This window comes from Carcharodon carcharias, chromosome 17 (genome assembly GCF_017639515.1).
Source record: "Carcharodon carcharias isolate sCarCar2 chromosome 17, sCarCar2.pri, whole genome shotgun sequence".
In the NCBI taxonomy this organism is placed as follows: domain Eukaryota; kingdom Metazoa; phylum Chordata; class Chondrichthyes; order Lamniformes; family Lamnidae; genus Carcharodon; species Carcharodon carcharias.
The window spans coordinates 121,934,593-121,955,286 of record NC_054483.1 but is presented as its reverse complement, the minus strand read 5'-3'; positions in this window follow the sequence as shown (position 1 = coordinate 121,955,286).

Sequence of the window (20,694 nt, the reverse complement as noted above, 5' to 3'; positions counted from 1 at the left end):
CTGATTGGGGGTAAACTATTTTGTGCTGAGGATTTCATGTGCAACTTAAAGACATGTTCACTGTTATTGTCCGCTTGCTGCTGAAGGTTTGAAGAGGGCTTTTGAACCAAGACCTCTGGGAGACCTGGACTGACTGATTCTTTGTCCCCTTCACTATTAGGTCAGACAAATGAAAGTGCTGAAGAAATGGTTTGGAGGATCCAGGGTTGTGTGCCTAAAACTGAAAGGAGTGTATAGCCATAGTGACGCAGAAACTAAGCATGTGGGTGTGACATTGCAGGTAAGAACTTGGCCATCAGGTGCAAAGTGCTGTCAGTGTTGCTCTGTGAGGTGCAGCTCTGTCCCAATCACTGCTCCTGTGCTGGGGTCATCATCCAGCTCATCTTGCTTTTTTGGAGATCTAAAATCAACTGTGTCCGCAGGGGCATGATGTACAAACCTCTAGATAAAGGGGGAGAAAAATGTACCCAATATTGCCATCATTCTGATGGCCACCTTTGAGTGTGGCTGCATCAAGCTGAGTGTAGATCCTCAGTATGCAAACACCAAGTGTCACTATGTCTGCTGGGGTTCTATCTGTCTCTGGTGTTGCGAAGGATTAATCTGCATTCAGTCGGACTATGCCGTATCATCTGTCCCTTGTGGAAAGGTTAATGCGGATCACCTTTCACCACAAGTCCATCAGTCACTTGTCCACATGTAATGTCCTCAAGGCCCTGCAGGAAAAAGGGATGGTGGATCCTGTCAGATGTTCCCTGAGCAGACTGTCATTTGGCTGAATGCCTCACTGCCAAAACTTTCAAACATGCACCATGGCTGGTGATGAGAAGAACCCCCCGATCAGATTGTTCCTACACACCCAAAACCTCACCTGCTCTGCACACTGCCCACAAGGGGGAAGCTGAGAAACACACTAAGACCAAAATCTAAGGCCCTCCTGTCATTGTATACTGAAGAGCTGGTGGCCATGGAAACCCCTCAGGCTGTATGCACCAGAGGATGTTTGACACGAAATGTAGTTGTAATTTGTAAATATAGTTTGTAATGGCAGGCCTAGTGAGGCCTCTCATGTACTGTATTGACATAAACTGATGTATTGCACTTCATGTAATGTCAAGTTTGAACTGTTTTTGTACTTTTGCAAATTGCATGAAGAAAATATATTTTTGAAAAAAACATCAACATTTCACCAACATTCTGTTAAATTTTATTCCAGAAATTCTCTGGAGACTTCACCTATAGTTGTAAGCTATTCTATCTTATTGAAATTACCAAGAGAAAGGGGTGTGCTTGGTCTGCATCTTACTAGCGGTTTCTCTTGGCCTGTAGGAGAATGAGAGAAGGACATGCAGCAGAGCAGAGCAACACCAGGAGGGCAAGGTGGACAACTCTGCCCTGTGGATACAAGACTTCCCTCCTCCTCTGCACCACCTTCAGCAGGACTTCCAGTGCCACTTCAAGTTCCTGTGCACCCTCTCACTAAGTCCCTGTGCAACCTGGAACTTGGTGCTATCTGTCAGTCAGTGTATTCCACACCTTCAGTGGAACTGGGTCCAAGGAGTCCACATATACTGCTCTACGAAAATTGCTTCTAATCAACACAGTACTTGTGTGGTAAATCTGCATGTGTCTATTTAGCACCTCCAGGAAAATTCAAATAATAGGATCACCAATTAAGACCAAAATTGTTTGCCAGAAGCAGGCTTTCAAACAGGCATCTCTGTCATGATAATAGCTGATTGTGGTTGTGGACTCCAGTATTAGATACTATTCAGTACTGTACCATATACGGGGTCACTTGACCTGGGTATTGAAGGTCAGATAGCACATGTTGGAGCCTGTCTTGATAGAGTTCAGACACTGCAGATATGTGTTCATGTTAGGAAAATGTTTTATCAGCTTTTATAAAGTTAGCTTAGCTACAATGTCGACAGCCTGTGTGCATCATTAAAAAAAAAACAAGAAACAAGACATGGTGTCAGAAGTTAGCTAAACGCAACAATAGAGGTTCTGAAACCACCAACGGACCTCAGTTTGGAGGGAAATCACAGTGACGGGCAGTGATAAACAAGACCCTCAGGCACAGTCTTCCATCTTCCTTCACATAGCAGTGGAAGAAGCCCTAAAAGTCTATAACATATTCATGTTTGAAAGTGATGAGAAACAAAATGACTTGAAAGAAATAATGGAAAAATTCAAAGCATACTGCAGCCCTAAGAAAAACATCACATATGAAAGATACCGATTTTTATGTACATGCAAGGCAGTGACAACATTAGTCAGTACTTAACTGAGCTGAGAAAATGAGCTAAATTATGTGAATTTGAAGAGCTTGAAGAATCACTCATCCAAAATAGAATAATTTGTGGGATTGCAAATGACTCTCTGAGAGAACGGCTTTTGAGTGAAGTTGACTCACACTGGAGAAATAATAAATATCTGCAGAGTGGTAGAGGCAATGAAATGCCAGATTAAACAAATTACAGCAGATGATAAACTGTACACAATCAAGCAGTTAGATGCAGTTAAACAGAAATTGCCCTGGGAAAGAACAAATAGGTAGCCTGTAGGTAAAAAGAACAAAACTGTTATTAAAAAATGCAAATGCAGCCGAGACAGAACAGAGCATTTACCACGTAGCTGAGTAACCTACAGAAAGCATTGTAAGAACTGTGATAAATAAATTACTTCGCCAAGATGCGTATATCGCAGAAAGTGCACATGATTGCACAAACACTGAAGCTGAACTTTTCATTGGTGCAGTAACAACAAATTCCAAAGAAGATGAATGGAAGGTTGAGGTAAAAATTGCCAACATGATGGTGAATTTCAAGCTTGATACAGGTGCACAAGCAAATATTATTCCCATGAGCCTGTATTGTAAGATAAGCAAAGAAAAACAGCTAACTAAAACAAAAGTGAAGGTGTCTACTTATACAGGTGAAAAAATTGTAGTAGAAATTAAGTGCACACTTAAAGTGAATTATACAAAACAGCCTCAAGCACTTCCATTCATAGTGGTGAAAATTGATGCAAAACCCATTCTTGGGATCAAAGCTGTGAAAATCTGAAGCTAATCGAGAGAATAATGACTGTCACCAACAATGACATCCTGAGTGAGTAGAAAATTGTATTCCAGGGGATTGGCTGCCTAAAAGGAGAACACATCATCAAGATTAACTAAACTATGACAGCCAAAATACACCCACCCAGGAAAATACCGGTAATGATTAGAGATCGACAGAAAGCAGAGTTGGACAAAATGGAGAAATTTCACATCATCAAGAAAATTGAAGAACAACAAAGTGGGTTAATCCAATTGTAACTGTAGAAAAATCAGGTGGGAACCTGCAACTCTGTCTGGATCCCAGACCTAAATCAGGCAGTACAATAAGAGCATTACCAGCTGCCCACAGGAGAAGAGATCATGTGTAAACTAGCTGATGCTAAATACTATTCAGCCTTGGATGTGAGTTCAAGCTTCTGAGGGGTCAAGCTGGGTGAACGCAGCTCCTATCTCTGGAACTCCAACACACTATTACGGGCAATGCAGGTTTTTGCACTTACCTTTTGGTATTAATTCAGCTCCGAAGGTGTTCCACAGAGCAGTGAAGCAGCTGCTTGAAGGCTTAGAGGGCGTGGAAACCTATATCGATGATGTGCTGGTCTTGGGAGCCTCACGAGAAGAGCACAAGTTTCACAAATTTGCACAGGACTGGAGAGTTTTGCCACACTACGTCAAGCCCCAAATATCCACAATCCAACGGAATGGTGGCACACACTGTGTAGACCTTAAAACACCTGCTGAAGGAGGCAAAGGCAGATGGAAGCGACACCTACCTGGCTCTACTGGATTTCAGGAATATTCCATTGGGGGGTATTAGATCATCCTCAGCACAGCTCCTGATGGGGAGAAGACTAAGCACTAAGCTGCCAACTGCACCCCAACTGTTATTTCCACAGCCAGTGAGCTACAGTGCACAGGACCTGCTCAAACTTAGACAGCAGAAGCAGAAACAGGACTTTGATCGAGGTGCCTGAACTCAGCCTGACCTGAACATGGGAGAGACAGTGAGGATTCAGCATGAAGGGATCTGGAATCCTGCTGTTGTCACAGGAATCACAGGAGAACCAATGTCTTCCATAGTGCAGACTCCAAACGGACAAGAGTACAGGAGGAACTGGAAATTCTTTCCGAAAACAAATGAAACACAAGCTCTGAACCAGAAAGTGTAGCTGAAGATCAAAAATCAGAATGCACCAGTGAAGCAACAGATAACCAGGCGACACAGAGCTGGAGAAAGCTCCTTGTCCTTCAAAATCACTTCTGTCACCATTCAGAACATCCAGTGGAAAAATTGTGAAAAAACCACAGAGATATAGAGATGGGTAAAAGACAAAGCAGACTGACCAAAACAGAGTGAGAAAGAATAGATGAGACATTGTGTACTTGAGTTGTATAAAAGTTTTTTTTAAAAGGGAAATGTTTTTTAAAAGGCTCCAGTATTAGATACTATTCCGTATCCTGTACACCAGGGTCACCTGACCTGTGTGTTGAAGGTCAGATAGCACATATTGGAGCCTGTCTTGATAGAGTTCAGAGACTGCAGATATGTGTTCATGTTAGGAAAATGTTTTATCAATAAAGTTAGCTCAGCTACAATGTCGACGGCCTGTGTGCATCATTAAAAAGAGAAACACAAAACAAGAGAGCCTCTTATTAGCACAGTGCCCAGTTAACACATGTGTTCACCCATATAATTCCCTTTGTTTCCTGTTGTGCCTGAAAACTGTGTCATTAATAAGAAGAGAGTCCTGACCAAGCGCATTTGCAGCAATGTGTGTCCAAGGCTATGTATCTTTGACACAGTGCAACTATTATAGACAGAAGGGCGTTTGAGCAGAATGATCAATAGATGATGATAAAAGATTTGGATGTATTATACTAAGCACATAATCCATAAGCTGTGCAATTCATTTGCTCCCTAAATGTGGATCTTCATGAACAAACGGATGCAAAATTGGCTGAATGACAGGAAACAGAGAGTAATAGTAAATGATAGTTTTTCAGACTGGAGGAAGGTTTATTGTGGAGCTCCCTAGGGGTCAGTTTTAGGACTCCTGCTCTTCCTGATGGGCCAGGAATTTATGGCCCTGCCATGGTGTGTGAGCCATTTAAATCTCCATTCAGTTCAGCAGGACCATAATATTCTGCCAGGCGGAAGGAGCCGTAAAACCCGGCCTTGGAATGCTCGTGAACTGCAAAGAGGATAGTGTTAAACTCCAAATGGACATAAGCACATCGGTGAAACGGGTGGACAAGTGACAGACGAAATTTAATGCAGCGAAGTGTGAAGTGATTCACTTTGGTAGGAAGAACGCAGAGAGACAGTATAAAATAAAGAGCACAGTTCTAAAGGGGATGAAGGAGCAGGGGGACACAGGCACAAATCATTGAAAGTGGCAGGTTAAGAGAGCAGTTAGTGAGGCAGAAGCGATCCTGGGCTTTATAAATAGGGGCATAGCAACAAAGGCAAGGAAGTTATGATAAGCTTGAACTACTGGTCCAGCCTCAACTGGAGGATTATGGCTTGTTATGGGTACCACACTTTAGGGAGGATGTGAAGGCATTAGAGAGGGTGTAGAAAAGATTCATGAGAATGGGATGAAGAACTTCGGTTACATGAATAGATTGGAGAGGCTAGGACTGTTATCCTTGGATAAGAGAGGAAATTTGATAAAAGTATTCAAAATTATGCGAGGTCTAGGCAGAGTAGATAGGGGGAAGCTGTTCCCATTGGTAGAAAGATTAAAAACCAGAGGGCATAGATTTAAAGTAATTGGCAAAGGAAGCTATAGCGACATGGAGAAAATCTTCTTTAAGTAGCTAGGGTCTGGAATGCACTGCCTGAGAATATGGTGGCAGCCATCTGTCTTCTTAGATAATGGTGAGACGATGGCATCTTTCTACCTCAGCTACACCTTCATGCACTGCCCCTATGTTCTTTGATTCCCTTAGTATCCAAAACTATCAAACAAATACTAGCATTCATCAGGGTAGATTTTCACTTGTTGACAGTTGTCACAGCTCAATCAGTTGCTGTAGTAACCATTCAACTTTCAACCCCAGGATTACACCCAGGCAGTGAATGGAAAATGAACCCCATTTTGTCACAAAACCACTAGAAGTGTCAAATTCTATCTTATTGGTCATGTCTAACAACAGTGAGTACAGGGTGCTCAACATCAATATTCTAACCACATTTAAGCTTGGGTGAAAAGGAGTAAACTGCTTCATATCACATCAACAAGTTTCTTGCAATCATTTCTTAAGTGCATTTGCTCTACCAATGGAAACAGTGGTAGTGAATGCTTTAAGGAACGGCATAAATAATGATTTACTTCATCTCTTACTCAATACAAACTTCATGTTTCAGCCACAAGCTGCGTTGATTAGCCTCTGACTCTAACAGACTAGCTGTTCAATGTATAAGTAGGAAGACATCACTGATTTCTAGCCTGTTTCTCAGGCAATGATGCTTATTAGCTGCTTCATCATCAGCAGACTGACATGTTCCAGTGTGAGCTTCAGACATTCCAAGCAGTGTGTTGCATTTTTGCCTCACAAGCTCCTGTGCATAAAATGAAGCCCTCGTAGGTACCAAAGGAACTTGGAAGTGATGGAACTCATGCAGGACTTTAAGAATGATCCTTGACAGTACCTGTATCAACATTCAATATACTGTGGATTTTCTCTCCTTTATTAAGAACAGTTGGTCATTTTACAGACAGTCTGGTATTTAATCAGATTAACCATATCAGTGATTAAATTGGGCAGGATTTAACAATGTAAATTTGGTCTTTTATGGGACGTTAATTTTTCTACAAAATATTATCTCTGTGTTAATTTAGTCACAATACATAAGAGCTAAAATAAGTATCATTTTAAATGATAATGACCCCTAAATTCTGTAATTCAATTTTATTATTCTACACAAGGTAAAATATAGAATAAGATATTCCAACAGTTCAAGTACAGTTTGCAATGTCATGAACCCTTCTTAACTTTCCCCTAAGGGCATTCGTCTGTCTCAGGAAATGATGGACTGCACCCAGACTGTATGGGCAGAATTTTGCCCTTGGTGGGCGTGCGGGCCCCACCGGCTCGACGGCAGGCGGGCAGCTGACGCCCGCTGCCGAAACGGGGCCTGACGCCATTTTGAAAGAGCAGGCCAATTAAGGTTCGCCCAGCGGCCTGGCCGACAGGAAATGCTATGCGCTTCCTGTGCGGGGGGGTGCAGGGGGTGGAGAGGGAGGGATTCCCTAACTGTCAGAGTGTGCTCTTTCGTGCATTTGCATACTGCTCCCTGAGACTAAATGCTGTCTCAGGGAGATTAGTGACAGGTTAAAAAACCTCTAAAAATAGAAAAATAAAAACATTATTAACATGTCCCCCTCATGTGACAATGTCACACGAGATGGGACATGTTAATAAATTTCGCATTAAAGTTTTTAAAAAGGAACATGAAACCGTGGATGAGGTTTCCTGTATCATCAGAAGCTCGCTGGGTCTCCTGGCCTGCCCACCAGCCTTAAGGTTGGATGGGCAGGATCTTTAATTATCTTAATTACTCTGTCAATGGCCTCAAATGGCCATCGACAGGTCGGCGGGTGAACAGCTGATTTTGCTGTCCGTCCGCCTTCCTGAAAATTTGATGTTGGGGGTTCCTCCTGAATTCATCCCGCATCATTTTCCTGTTGGCGAGCGGGCCCCGCCTCCAAATCGCCGATGGGAAAATTCTGGCCTATGTCATTTCTGTATTGAACATCATCTGTTGTGGCTATAAAGGCTGATTCGTGAGTGGCAGTCCCTTCTGCAGCTGGCACAGGTGAATAGCTTTGACCTGAGGTGAACTGATGTTTTTTCTCTTCCGCCGGGCTCTCTTTTCCGCTGTCTGGTCATTTGTTTTGTCCTCTGCTTTTTCCCTGCCCTTCTGACTGCTTGCCTACAGGCACTCCTGTCAGCAGTGAGGACCTCCCATGCATTGACTCCTATCGTGGTGAACTTGAGGTCCCGCTTGCAGACGCTGGTATCCTGCTGGTCTTGTGCCGATAGCAAGCTCGCTGTAGAGCATGTCTTTGGGGATGTGGCCATCATCACTTCAGCTCACATGATCCAGCCAATGGAGTCGCCGCTGACTCAGGAGGGCCCTGCACGCTGGTGTACTTCCCATTCCACCACTCACCAGGACTGTCAGCTGTCATGTCAAATTTGAGAAGCTGAGTATGGACCAAGAGCAGACTAACCAAAAATGCAAAGCTCCGTTTGCACCAGGCTTGTGTTCTCAGCATCCTCCTTTACAGTAGTGAGGCATGGACAACTTATACAAGCCAGGAGAAGTGGCTGAACAGCTTCCACCACCATTGCCTCAGATGAGTAACTGCTGGTAGAATGAGGTGCTGAATATGGATGTACGCCATAATGCAGGGATCCCCAGCATATTTGCCCTGTTGAGTCAGCAGACCCTTGTTGGCTGGGTCATGTGAGCTGAATGGATGATGGTCGCATCTCCTAAGGGAAGCCAAGGAAAATCTTCCAAAAATATAAAACTCTTAAAATTTGTCTCAGACTACGAAAGATTTTTAAGTAAAAGCCTGGGATATCATTTTATCATTAATATTAATATATAAGATTTATCTTGACTGGTTACATTTGATAGGTGACATTATCATTATCAGGATTAGGCTGCAGATTTCTGAAGAATATTTGATTCATTAAATCTAAGCCTGTCCTTATACTTTCTTATTCATTCATGGGATGTGGGCATCACTGGCTTGGCCAACATTTTTTGCCTATCCCTAATTGCCCTTGAGAAGGTGGCAGTGAGCTGCCTTCTTGAACCGCTGCAGTCTCATTGTTCTAGGTACACCCCACAGTGTGTCTGGTGCCTAGGTCGATGATGGGTGGTCCACCTGGTTTCATTCCTTTTTGACTTTTCAGAGGTTTGATACAACTGAGTGCTTGCTAGGCTATTTCAGAGGGCATTTAAGAGTCAACCACATTGCTAGTGGTACAGTGGACTTAAATGAAAAGACCAAGAGTAATATATCCAAGTTTGCTGATGGTACAAAGGTAGGTGTAAATGTAAACTATGAGGAGGACACAAAGAGGCTTATAAAAGAGGTAGATAGGTGGTGGCATAGTGGTATTGTCACTGCATAAGTATTCCACAGACTGAGGGTAATAGAACCATAGAACCATAGAACACTACAGCACAGAAAACAGGCCATTCAGCCCTTCTAGTCTGTGCCGAAATATTATTTCGCTAGTCCCACTGACCTGCACCTAGTCCATAACCCTCCAGACCTCTCCCATCCATGTATCTATCTAATTTATTCTTAAAACTTAAGAGTGAGCCCATATTTACCACGTCAGATGGTAGCTCGTTCCACACTCTCACCACTCTCTGAGTGAAGAAGTTCCCCCTAACGTTCCCCCTAAACCTTTCCCCTTTCACCCTAAAGCCATGTCCTCTCCCAGTGTTTATCTCTCCCAATCTAAGTGGAAAGAGCCTACTCGCATTTACTCTGTCTATAACCCTCATAATTTTGTAAACTTCTATCAAATCTCCCCTCATTCATCCAAGCTCCAAGGAATAAAGTCCTAACCTGTTTAATCTTTCCCTGTAACTCAACTCCTTAAGACCCGGCAACATCCTAGTAAATCTTCTCTGCACTCTCTCAATCCTACTGATATCCTTCCTGTAGTTAGGTGACCAGAACTGCACACAATACTCCAAAGATGCCGTCACCAATGTCTTATACAATCTCACCATAACATCCCAACTCCTATACTCAATACTTTAATTTATGAAGGCCAGTATGCCAAAAGCTTTCTTTACAACCTTGTCTACCTGTGAGGCCACTTTCAGGGAATTATGTATCTGAACTCCCAGATCCTTTTGTTCCTCCGCACTCCTCAGTGCCCTACCATTTACTGTGTATGTCCTACCTTGGTTTGACCTTCCAAAATGTAACACCTCACACTTTTCTGCATTAAATTCCATCTGCCATTTTCGGGCCCATTTTTCCAGTTGGTCCTGATCTCTCTGCAAGTTTTGAAAGCCTTCCTCACTATCCACAATGCCTCCAATCTTAGTGTCATCAGCAAACTTGTTGATCCAATTCACCACATTATCATCCAAATCATTGATATAGACAACAAACAACAATAGTCCCAGCACAGATCCCTGAGGCACACAACTAGTCACAGACCTCCATCCTGAGAAGCAATCATCCACTACCACTCTCTGTCTTCTCCCACACAGCCAATTTTGAATCTAGTTTACCACCTCTCCATGGATACCAAGTGTCTGAACCTTCTGAAATAACCTCCCTTGTGGCACCTTATCAAAGGCCTTACTAAAGTCCATGTAGACAACATCCACAGCCTTTCCTTCATCTATTTTCTTGGCAACCTCCTCGAAAAACTCTACAAGGTTCGTTAAACACGACCTACCATGCACAAAGCCATACTGACTATCCTTAATCAGCCCTTGGCTGTCCAAATAATTATATATCCAATCTCTCAGAGCACCTTCCAATAAGTTACCTACTACTGACGTCAGGCTCACTGGCCTGTAATTACCTGGTTTACCTTTGGAGCCTTTTTTAAACAACGGAACAACATGAGCTACCCTCCAATCCTCTGGCACCTCACCCATGGCTAAGTACATTTTAAATATTTCTGCCAGGGCCCCTGCAATTTCTACACTAGTCTCCCTCAAGGTCTGAGAGAATATCATGTCAGGCCCGGGGGATTTATCTACCTGTATTCGCTGTAAGGCAGCAAGCACCTCCTCCTCATTAATCTCTATATGTTCCATGACACTACTGCTTGTTTCCCTTCCTTCCTTATACACTATGCCAGTTTCCTGAGTAAATACTGATGCAAAAAAACTGTTTAAGATCTCCCCCATCTCGTGAGGCTCCACACATAGACGACCACTCTGATCTTCAAGGGGACCAAGTGTGTCCCTTATTATCCTTTTACTCTTAATATACTTGTTGAAACCCTTCGGGTTTACCTTCATATTATCTGCCAAGGCAACCTCATGTCTTATTTTTGCCTTCCTGATTTCCTTCTTTAGTATTTTCTTACATTTTCTATACTCTATAAGTACCTCATTGCTCCTTGTTGCCTATACCTGCTATACACCTCTCTCTTCTTCTTAACCAGATCGCCAATATCTCTTGAAAACCAAGATTCCCTATGCCTGTTAACTTTGCCATTAATCCTGACAGGAACATGCAAACTCTGCATTCTCAAAATTTCGCCTTTGAATGCCTTCCACTTATTGAACACATCCTTGCCAGAAAACAACTTATGCCAATCCACTCTTCCTAGATCCTTTCTCATTTCCACAAAATTGGCCTTTCTCCAATTTAGAATCTCAACTCGAGGACCAGACCTATCCTTATCCATAATTAGCTTAAAACTAATGACATTGTGGTCACTGGACCTAAATGTTTGCCTACACATACTTCTGTCACCTGACCTGTCTGGTTCCCTATTAGGAGATCAGGTATAGCATCCTCTCTTGTTGGTACCTTTATATATTGATTTAGAAAATTTAGAAATACTCTGAGGACAAGTTCAAATCCCACCACAGCATTTGGCAAAATTTGAGTTCAATAAAAATCTGAAATTAAAAGTCTGATAATGACCACAAAACCTTTGCTGATTGTTGTAAAAACCCAACTGACTCACTAATGTCCTTGCATATCACTCCAGAGCCACAGTAATATGATAATAAATGCTGGCCTGGCCAATCCTATGATTGAGTAAAAAAAAAGCAAATATAGTGTGAGGTTATTCACTTTAATAGAAAACCGGGACATTTTTTAAAAGGTTTTAAATGTTATTCAGAGAGCCTTGGGTGTACTCATTTGTACAAGAGATACAGAAAGTTAGCATGCCAGTACAGCAAGCATAGCAAGGCAAATGGCATGTTGGCCTTTACTGCAAGACAGTCAGAGTACTAGAATAAGGAAGTCTTGCTACAATTGTGCAGCGCTTTAGAGAGACCACACCTGGAATACTGTGTGCAGTTTTGATTTCCATATTTAAGGAAGGATATAGTTGCATTGGTGGTGGTGGTACACTAGATTGGTTCCTGAGATGACAGTTGTCTATGATGAGAAGCTGAGTAAACTGTGCCTATACTCTCTCGAGTTTAGAAAAAATAAATAAAATGAAATACACAAGATTCCAAAGAGGTTTGAGAGGGTAGACATTGAGGTTGTTTTCCCTGGCTGGGGAACAGGAGAACAGTCTCAGGATAAGCCGTCAATCATTTAGGACAGAGATGAGGAGAAATTTATTCACTCAAACTGTTGTGAATCTTTGGAATTCCCTACCCGAAAGAATTCTGGATGCTCCATTGTTGAGTATATTTAAGGATAAGATAGAATGATTTGTGGTCTCTCAGGGAATCAAGGGGTCTGGGAGTGGGTAGGTAAGCAGAATTGAAGTTGGCAAGCAATGATCAAACTGCACGCAGAGCAGATGCAAAGGATCATATGATCTAGCCTTGTCCCTATTTATTATGTTCTTATTTTCCTTTTGTCATGAACATAATCCTGTGCATCCACATCTTGTACAAAATCTTGAGATTAATTTATGTGATAGGACATCCAAAGGATATGGCTGAATGTTTAAGGTAAATTGAGCGTACTTACCCTTCAAGCAACAGCATGGACTGCAATAAATACCAAGATTCAAGTGAAAATTGGATTCATTACTAAATGAGAAGCAAGCTGAAGATTTTTGCCTTTACTGCCTGAGCATTAAGCACTGGGTGGGCACAGCACAGCAAGGAAGGTCTGATGGGGAGATTCTCAGGTCAGTAAGGAACTCACAGGATATTACTTCCTTTGGAATTAATGTAAGAAAGATCTGACGGGATCTCCAAAGGGTGTGAGAATTCTCCCCACATTTTCGTTTCAGCACTTTGGCCAGGCCAAACGTGTTGCCCAGGTAACTGAGCTGTAAAACAATTGGAAATATTGGAGCCAGAGAAAATGCATGAAAAATGGTCATGCCAGCTCCTGAAATAGGATGTGATCGCAGGACACAACTGAATGAATGTTTTTTGCTTGCATCACTCATGAGTTTATGACTAGCCAGAATTTGCTGGGGCAATAATGGTGGGTTTGATGACTCTCGCCATTATTAGTATGTAGACTCTCCAGCGCTTTGTGGCAAGGATGAAATATTCCGTGGGCTGAATCTTCCGGTTGGCGTGCGGTGGGCCAGCCCGGCAGGGTGACACTTAAAATGACGCGCGATGACATCGGGCGTGTGTCCCGACATCATCGTGCACCAGCGCGATATTTCACGCCCGCTGAAATGTCAATGGCCTATTAAGGCCATTAAGAGAGTAATTGAACTAGTTAAGAACACGGCCTGTTCAACAATAAGGTTGTCGGGCAGCCGAAAAGCCCAAGGGGCCTTCCTGTTTTTCAGGAAACCTCATCTACGGGCGGGATGAGGTTTCCTGAAGCTTTTATAAAATAAATTAATTAATTTTCCCACCTTTACAAACATGTCCCAACTCATGTGACAAATTTTTACAGCATTTGATGAAACAGTTTCATGCCTCAGGGGGATTGAATAGACAATAAAAAACTTCAATAAATAATGTAAAAATTTAATTAAACATAGAAACATAGAAACTAGGAGCAGGAGTAGGCCATTCGGCCCTTTGAGCCTGCTCTGCCATTCTTTATGATCATGGCTGATCATCCAACTCAATAACCTGCTCCCGCTTTCTCCCCATAACCTTTGAACCCTTTCGCCCCAAGAGCTATATCTAACTCCTTCTTGGAAACATACAATGTTTTGGCCTCAACTACTTTCTGTGGTAACGAATTCCACAGGCTCACCACTCTCTGGGTGAAGAAATTTCTCCTCATCTCAGTCCTAAATGGTCCACCCCCTTAATAGGCCGTTGATATTTCAGTGGGTGGGAAATATCGCGATGGCGCACGATGATGTTGGGACTCATGCCTGACGTCATTGCGCGACATTTTACCCGTCGCCATGTCGGGCCTGCTCCCTGCAGAAGATTCAGCCCACGGAATATTTCATACTTGCCACAAATTTCACACATGCACAAAAGAGCACAGGCCCCAACGCTCCCTCCTCCCCCCTACCCCACAGGTAGCTCTGAGCACTACCAGCTGCGCATTACCTGGGGTGGGCCTGAATTGGCCCGCCTGCATAAAATGGTGGTGCGAAACCAATTGCGGGCGGCAATCAGCTCTGTGCCCGTCTCCACCTGCTCCCGCCCAACCTGCCCGCCATAGGGAAAATCCAGGCCAGTGAGTTGCGAGTTATCACAAATTGCAGCAAAACCTGGGCTTACATTTATCAATTCTAATGCTTTTCAGAAATTCACCAATTTCACATGTTGCAGCCCCCAAGATAAACAACATCACTGGGGAAAAACGAAGTTCCCTCGACAGCTTCCATTTGACAATTATTTTTGTTCCAATTCATTTTAGAATCAATGGTCCTGGAAAACAAACAAGTCCGTCACCCATTAAGTCATGATTGGTTAATCATCCCCAAACACAGATGATTGATACCTACTGTCATCCCATATAGGCAGGACAGCTTATTCATGTGATGTATTCCTAATGGCACTGCTGATAGTTCTTTATCATGATGATGCTTGAAACAATTTTATCTGCACTCAGCATGAGCCAAACCCATTCTACCAAATGTAAATGCTAGGGAAAGTTCTTGGGATTTGTTTGTGCAGTTGGCAAAAGACAGTGTTTGTGTCATTGCTATGTTTAAATTGGCTAGTGTGTTTTAGGGACAGTGACTTAACAGCATGCACAATACTAATGTTATCTTCAATATACAGCAATTTGAAAGCTCCAACAGCCTCTGATGAGAATCCGCTGTGATAAAGATCATTAACTGCGTGTTATCAGTGAGTCATTTGTTTTGTAAAATGCCTGTCTTCAAAATTATTCATCTGGATGACGTAATTCCTTAATTGTATTGCACCTATGAATTGTGCCAGTCGGTTTACTGTTTTGTAATTTAGAGAAAAACTGCAAACATTAAAATTCTGAAAATACTCAATGCCGAAAACATAGAGGCCAATATCTGGCATGAGAAAAGACTAGTTGTCAGCAAGGATTTAAACCTGAAACATCACCTGACTCATTTTATTGACATGCTGCCTGATCTGTTCAGTGTCTCAAACATTTCCTGTTTGAGAACAAAAACAGAATTATCTGGAAAACCTCAGCAGGTCTGGCAGCATCGGTGGAGAAGAAAAGAGTTGACATTTCGAGTCCTCATGACCCTTCAACAGAACAAGGTGAATCCAAGGAAGGGGTGAAATATAAGCTGGTTTAAGGAGGGGGTGGGTGTTGGGTGGGGTGAGAGAAATGGAGGGGGGGGGATTGTGGTTGTAGGGACAAGCAAGCAGTGATGGAAGCAGATCATCAAAAGATGTCACAGACAACAGAACAAAAGAACACATAGGTGTTGAATTGGTGATATATATCTAAACGATTGTGCTAATTAAGGATGGATGGTTGGGGAATTAAGGTATAGCTCTAGTGGGGGTGGGGGGAGCATAAAAGATTTAAAAATATTTTAAAATAATGGAAATAGGTGGGAAGAAAAAAATCTATATAATTTATTGGAAAAAACAAAAGGAAGGGGGAAGAAACAGAAAGGGATTGGGGATGGAGGAGCGAGTTCAGGACCTAAAGTTGTTGAATTCAATATTCAGTCCGGATGGCTGTAAAGTGCCTAGTCGGAAGATGAGGTGCTGTTCCTCCAGTTTGCGTTGGGCTTCACTGGAACAATGCAGCAAGCCAAGGACAGACATGTGGGCAAGAGAGCAGGGTGGAGTGTTAAAATGGCAAGCGACAGGGAGGTTTGGATCATTCTTGCGGACAGACCACAGGTGTTCTGCAAAGCGGTCGCCCAGTTTACGTTTAGCCTCTCCAATGTAGAGGAGACCACATTGGGACAAACGAATACAGTAGACTAAGTTGGGGGAAATGCAAGTGAAATGCTGCTTCACTTAAAAGGAGTGCTTGGGCCCTTGGACGGTGAGGAGAGAGGAAGTGAAGGGGGCAGGGGTTACATGTTTTGTGTGGGCATGGGGTGATGCCATAGGTGGGGGTTGAGGAGTAGGGGGTGATGGAGGAGTGGACCAGGGTGTCCCGGAGGGAACGATCCCTATGGAATGCTGCTGGGGGGGGTGAAGGGAAGATGTGTTTGGTGGTGGCATCTTGCTGGAGTTGGCGGAAATGGCGGAGGATGATCCTTTGAATGCGGAGGCTGGTGGGGTGATAAGTGAGGACAAGGGGGACCCTATCATGTTTCTGGGAGGGAGGAGAAGGCGTGAGGGCAGATGCACGGGAGATGGGCCGGACACGGTTGAGGGCCTTGTCAACGACCGTGGGTGGAAAACCTCGGTTAAGGAAGAAGGAGGACATGTCAGAGGAACTGTTTTTGAAGGTAGCATCATCGGAACAGATGCGACGGAGGTGAAGGAACTGAGAGAATGGGATGGAATCTTTACAGGAAGCGGGGTGTGAGGAGCTGTAGTCGAGGTAGCTGTGGGAGTCGGTAGGCTTGTAATGGGTATTGGTGGACAGTCTATGAGCAGAGATTGAGACAGAAAGGTCAAGGAAGGGAAGTGTCAGAGATGGACCACGTGAAAATGATGGAGGGGTGGAGATTGGAAGCAAAAGTAATAAATTTTTCCAAGTCCCGACGAGAGCATGAAGCAGCACCGAAGTAATCATCGATGTATCGGAGAAAGAGTTGTGGAAGGGGGCCGGAGTGGACTGGAACAAGGAATGTTCCACATACCCCATAAAGAGACAGGCATGGCTGGGGCCTGTGTGGGTACCCATAGCCACACCTTTTATTTGGAGGAAGTGAGAGGAGTTGAAGGAGAAATTGTTCAGTGTGAGAACAAGTTCAGCCAGACGGAGGAGAGTAGTGGTGGAGGGGATTGTTCGGGCCTCTGTTCGAGGAAGAAGCTAAGGGCCCTCAGACCATCCTGGTGGGGGATGGAGGTGTAGAGGGATTGGACATCCATGGTGAAGAGGAAGCGGTTGAGGCCAGGGAACTGGAAATTGTTGATGTGACGTAAGGTGTCAGAGGAATCACGGATGTAGGTGGGAAGGGACTGGACAAGGGGAGAGAGAAGGGAGTCAAGATAACGAGAAATGAGTTCTGTGGGGCAGGAGCAAGCTGACATGATTGGTCTACCGGGACTGTTCTGTTTGTGGATTTTGGGTAGGATGTAGAAGCGGGCAGTCCGAGGTTGGACGACTATCAGGTTGGAAGCTGTGGGAGGAAGATCCCCAGAGGAGATGAGGTCAGTGACAGAACTGGAAACAATGGTTTGATGTTCAGTGGTGGGGTCATGGTCCAGGGAGAGGTAGGAGGAAGTGAGTTGACACTCAGCCTCTGCAAGGTAGAGGTCAGTGCGCCAGACAACAACAGCACTACCCTTGTCAGTGGGTTTGATGACAATGTCAGGGTTGGACCTGAGAGAATGGAGTGCAGTAAGTTCAGAGAGAGAGAGATTAGAATGGGTGAGAGGAGCAGAGAAATTGAGATGACTAATGTCGTGCCGACAGTTCTCACTGAAAAGATCAAGAGAAGGTAAGAATCCAGAGGGAGGGGTCCAGATGGAGGGAGAATATTGGAGCTGGGTGAAAGGATCCGTTGAATGGGGAGAGGGCTCCTGCCCAAAGAAGTGAGCCCAGAGACGAAGACGGCAGAAGAAGAGTTCAGCATCATGCCGAGCCTGAAATTCATTGAGATGAGGGCGTAGGCGTATGAAACTAAGTCCTTTGCTGAGCACTGAGCATTCAGCATCGGAGAGGGGAAGGTCAGGGGGTATAGTGAATACACGGCTGGGGCTGGTATTGGAAGATGGGGTGGGGACGGAGGGACAGGCAGGGATGGAGGGTGCTAGATGGGTGTTGGTGTCAATGAGTTGCTGGAGCTTGAGTTCCTTAGCACTTGAGAGAAAGAGAAAAAGTTTCTTGTTGAGGTGTCGGATGAGACGAAGAATAAAATGAAACTGGGGACATGCGCAGCTTTGACAAAGGCTGCGGTGGAGGTGTAGGAGGGAGAGGTCGAGTGTATTCATAGGGCGGCGCATGGCTTTGAGTGTGGATCTCAGAATGTGATGGGAACAGCAGTCCAAGAAACGTTTTACATCCCGGAGATACCTGTAATCCTGGGTGGGTTTATTAATTTTGCTTCCAATCTCCACCCCTCCATCATTTTCACGTGGTCCATCTCTGACACTTCCCTTCCCTTCCTTGACCTCTCTGTCTCAATCTCTGGTGATAGACTGTCCACCAATATCCATTACAAGCCTACCAACTCCCACAGCTACCTTGACTACAGCTCCTCACACCCCGCTTCCTGTAAGGACTCCATCCCATTCTCTCAGTTCCTTTGCCTCCGTCGCATCTGTTCCGATGATGCTACCTTCAAAAACAGTTCCTCTGACATGTCCTCCTTCTTCCTTAACCGAGGTTTTCCACCCACGGTCATTGACAGGGCCCTCAACCGTGTCCGGCCCATTTCCCGCGCATCTGCCCTCACGCCTTCTCCTCCCTCCCAGAAACATGATAGGGTCCCCCTTGTCCTCACTTATCACCCCACCAGCCTCACCATTCAAAGGATCATCCTCTGCCATTTCTGCCAACTCCAGCATGATGCCACCACCAAACACATCTTCCCTTCACCCCCCCAGCGGCATTCCGCAGGGATCGTTCCCTCTGGGACACCCTGGTCCACTCTTCCATCACCCCCTACTCCTCAACCCCCACCTATGGCACCACCCCATGCCCACGCAAAACATGTAACACCTGCCCCTTCACTTCCTTTCTCCTCACCATCCAAGGGCCCAAACACTCCTTTCAAGTGAAGCAGCATTTCACTTGCATTTCCCCCAACTTAGTCTACTGTATTCGTTGCTCCCAATGCGGTCTCCACTACATTGGAGAGACCAAACGTAAACTGGGCGACTGCTTTGCAGAACACCTGGGGTGTGTCCGCAAGAATGACCCAAACCTCCCTGTCGCTTGCCATTTTAACACTCCACCCTGCTCTCTTGCCCACATGTCTGTCCTTGGCTTGCTGCATTGTTCCAGTGAAGCCCAACGCAAACTGGAGGAACAACACCTCATCTTCCGACTAGGCACTTTACAGCCTTCCGGACTGAATATTGAATTCAACAACTTTAGGTCCTGAACTCGCTCCTCCATCCCCAACCCCTTTCTGTTTCTTCCCCCTTCCTTTTGTTTTTTCCAATAAATTATATAGATTTTTCTTTTCCCACCTATTTTCATTATTTTAAAATATTTTTAAATCTTTTATGCTCCCCCCACCCCCACTAGAGCTAAACCTTAATTCCCCAACCATCCATTCTTTATTAGCACATTCGTTTAGATATATATCACCAACTTCAACACCTATGTGTTCTTTTGTTCTGTTGTCTGTGACATCTTTTGATGATCTGCTTCTATCACTGCTTGCTTGTCCCTACAACCACAACCCCCCCTCCACTTCTCTCCCCCCTCCAACCCCCGCCCCCCCCCCGCCCCCCCACACATACACACACACACACACACACACACACACACACACACACAAAAACACACATCTTAAACCAGCTTATATTTCACCCCTTCCTTGGATTCACCTTGTTCTGTTGAAGGGTCATGAGGACTCGAAACGTCTACTCTTTTCTTCTCCGCCGATGCTGCCAGACCTGCTGAGTTTTTCCAGGTAATTCTGTTTTTGTTTTGGATTTCCAGCATCCGCAGTTTTTTGTTTTTATTTCCTGTTTGAGTCTCTGTTCAAAAACAAATTATTGGCTGTGGACCATTAGGTGACAGAGCTCTGACAGCGTTACCCGAAACAACAACTCCCATTACAATTAACAAAACACCTTGCTGTCTGTTTGCAGTATTTTCCCTTTGTACTATTGCTTTATAATTCATATTTTGACACTAGCACTATGCCCGTTTGGGTCACAGGCATTTGACAAAATATGCAAAACATTGTTATGAAATCAATGACAGTTTACAGCAGTTTAGGGAATGCTGCAGGATTATTCCACCAGTGATGAATGGAAATTTTTGCACATGTTCTGACAACTTACCACATGTCAACTTCTCAGTTTGCAAAAATCAAAGACTTGGACTTCAGGGACTTCCCTTTTAATTCATGCTGACAATGGGCACAAATGGTGTCAAGAGTTTAAAGTTAAATAGGCTTGCTATATGTTGAATAAGGCACTTTTTCAACTGGAGCAAATACAATTGGCACCGTCTCAACAGGAGTGGTTATTTTCACTTATGACCAGACAGCCCCATTGGCCACATACCTTCCTTATCTCCACTTGCCCAAAGCTCACCAGATACCACTGAGCAGTATTTTAACAAAGGTGATTTATGAATAATTATGTGCAGTGCTCTCAGATCCTATTGCTCAGGTGGTGCAAGTGTTTCAGCAATAAGCTAAAAGCAAAAAACTGCAGATGCTGGGAATCCAAAACAAAAACAAAAATACCTGGAAAAACTCAGCAGTTCTGGCAGCATCTGCGGAGAGGAACA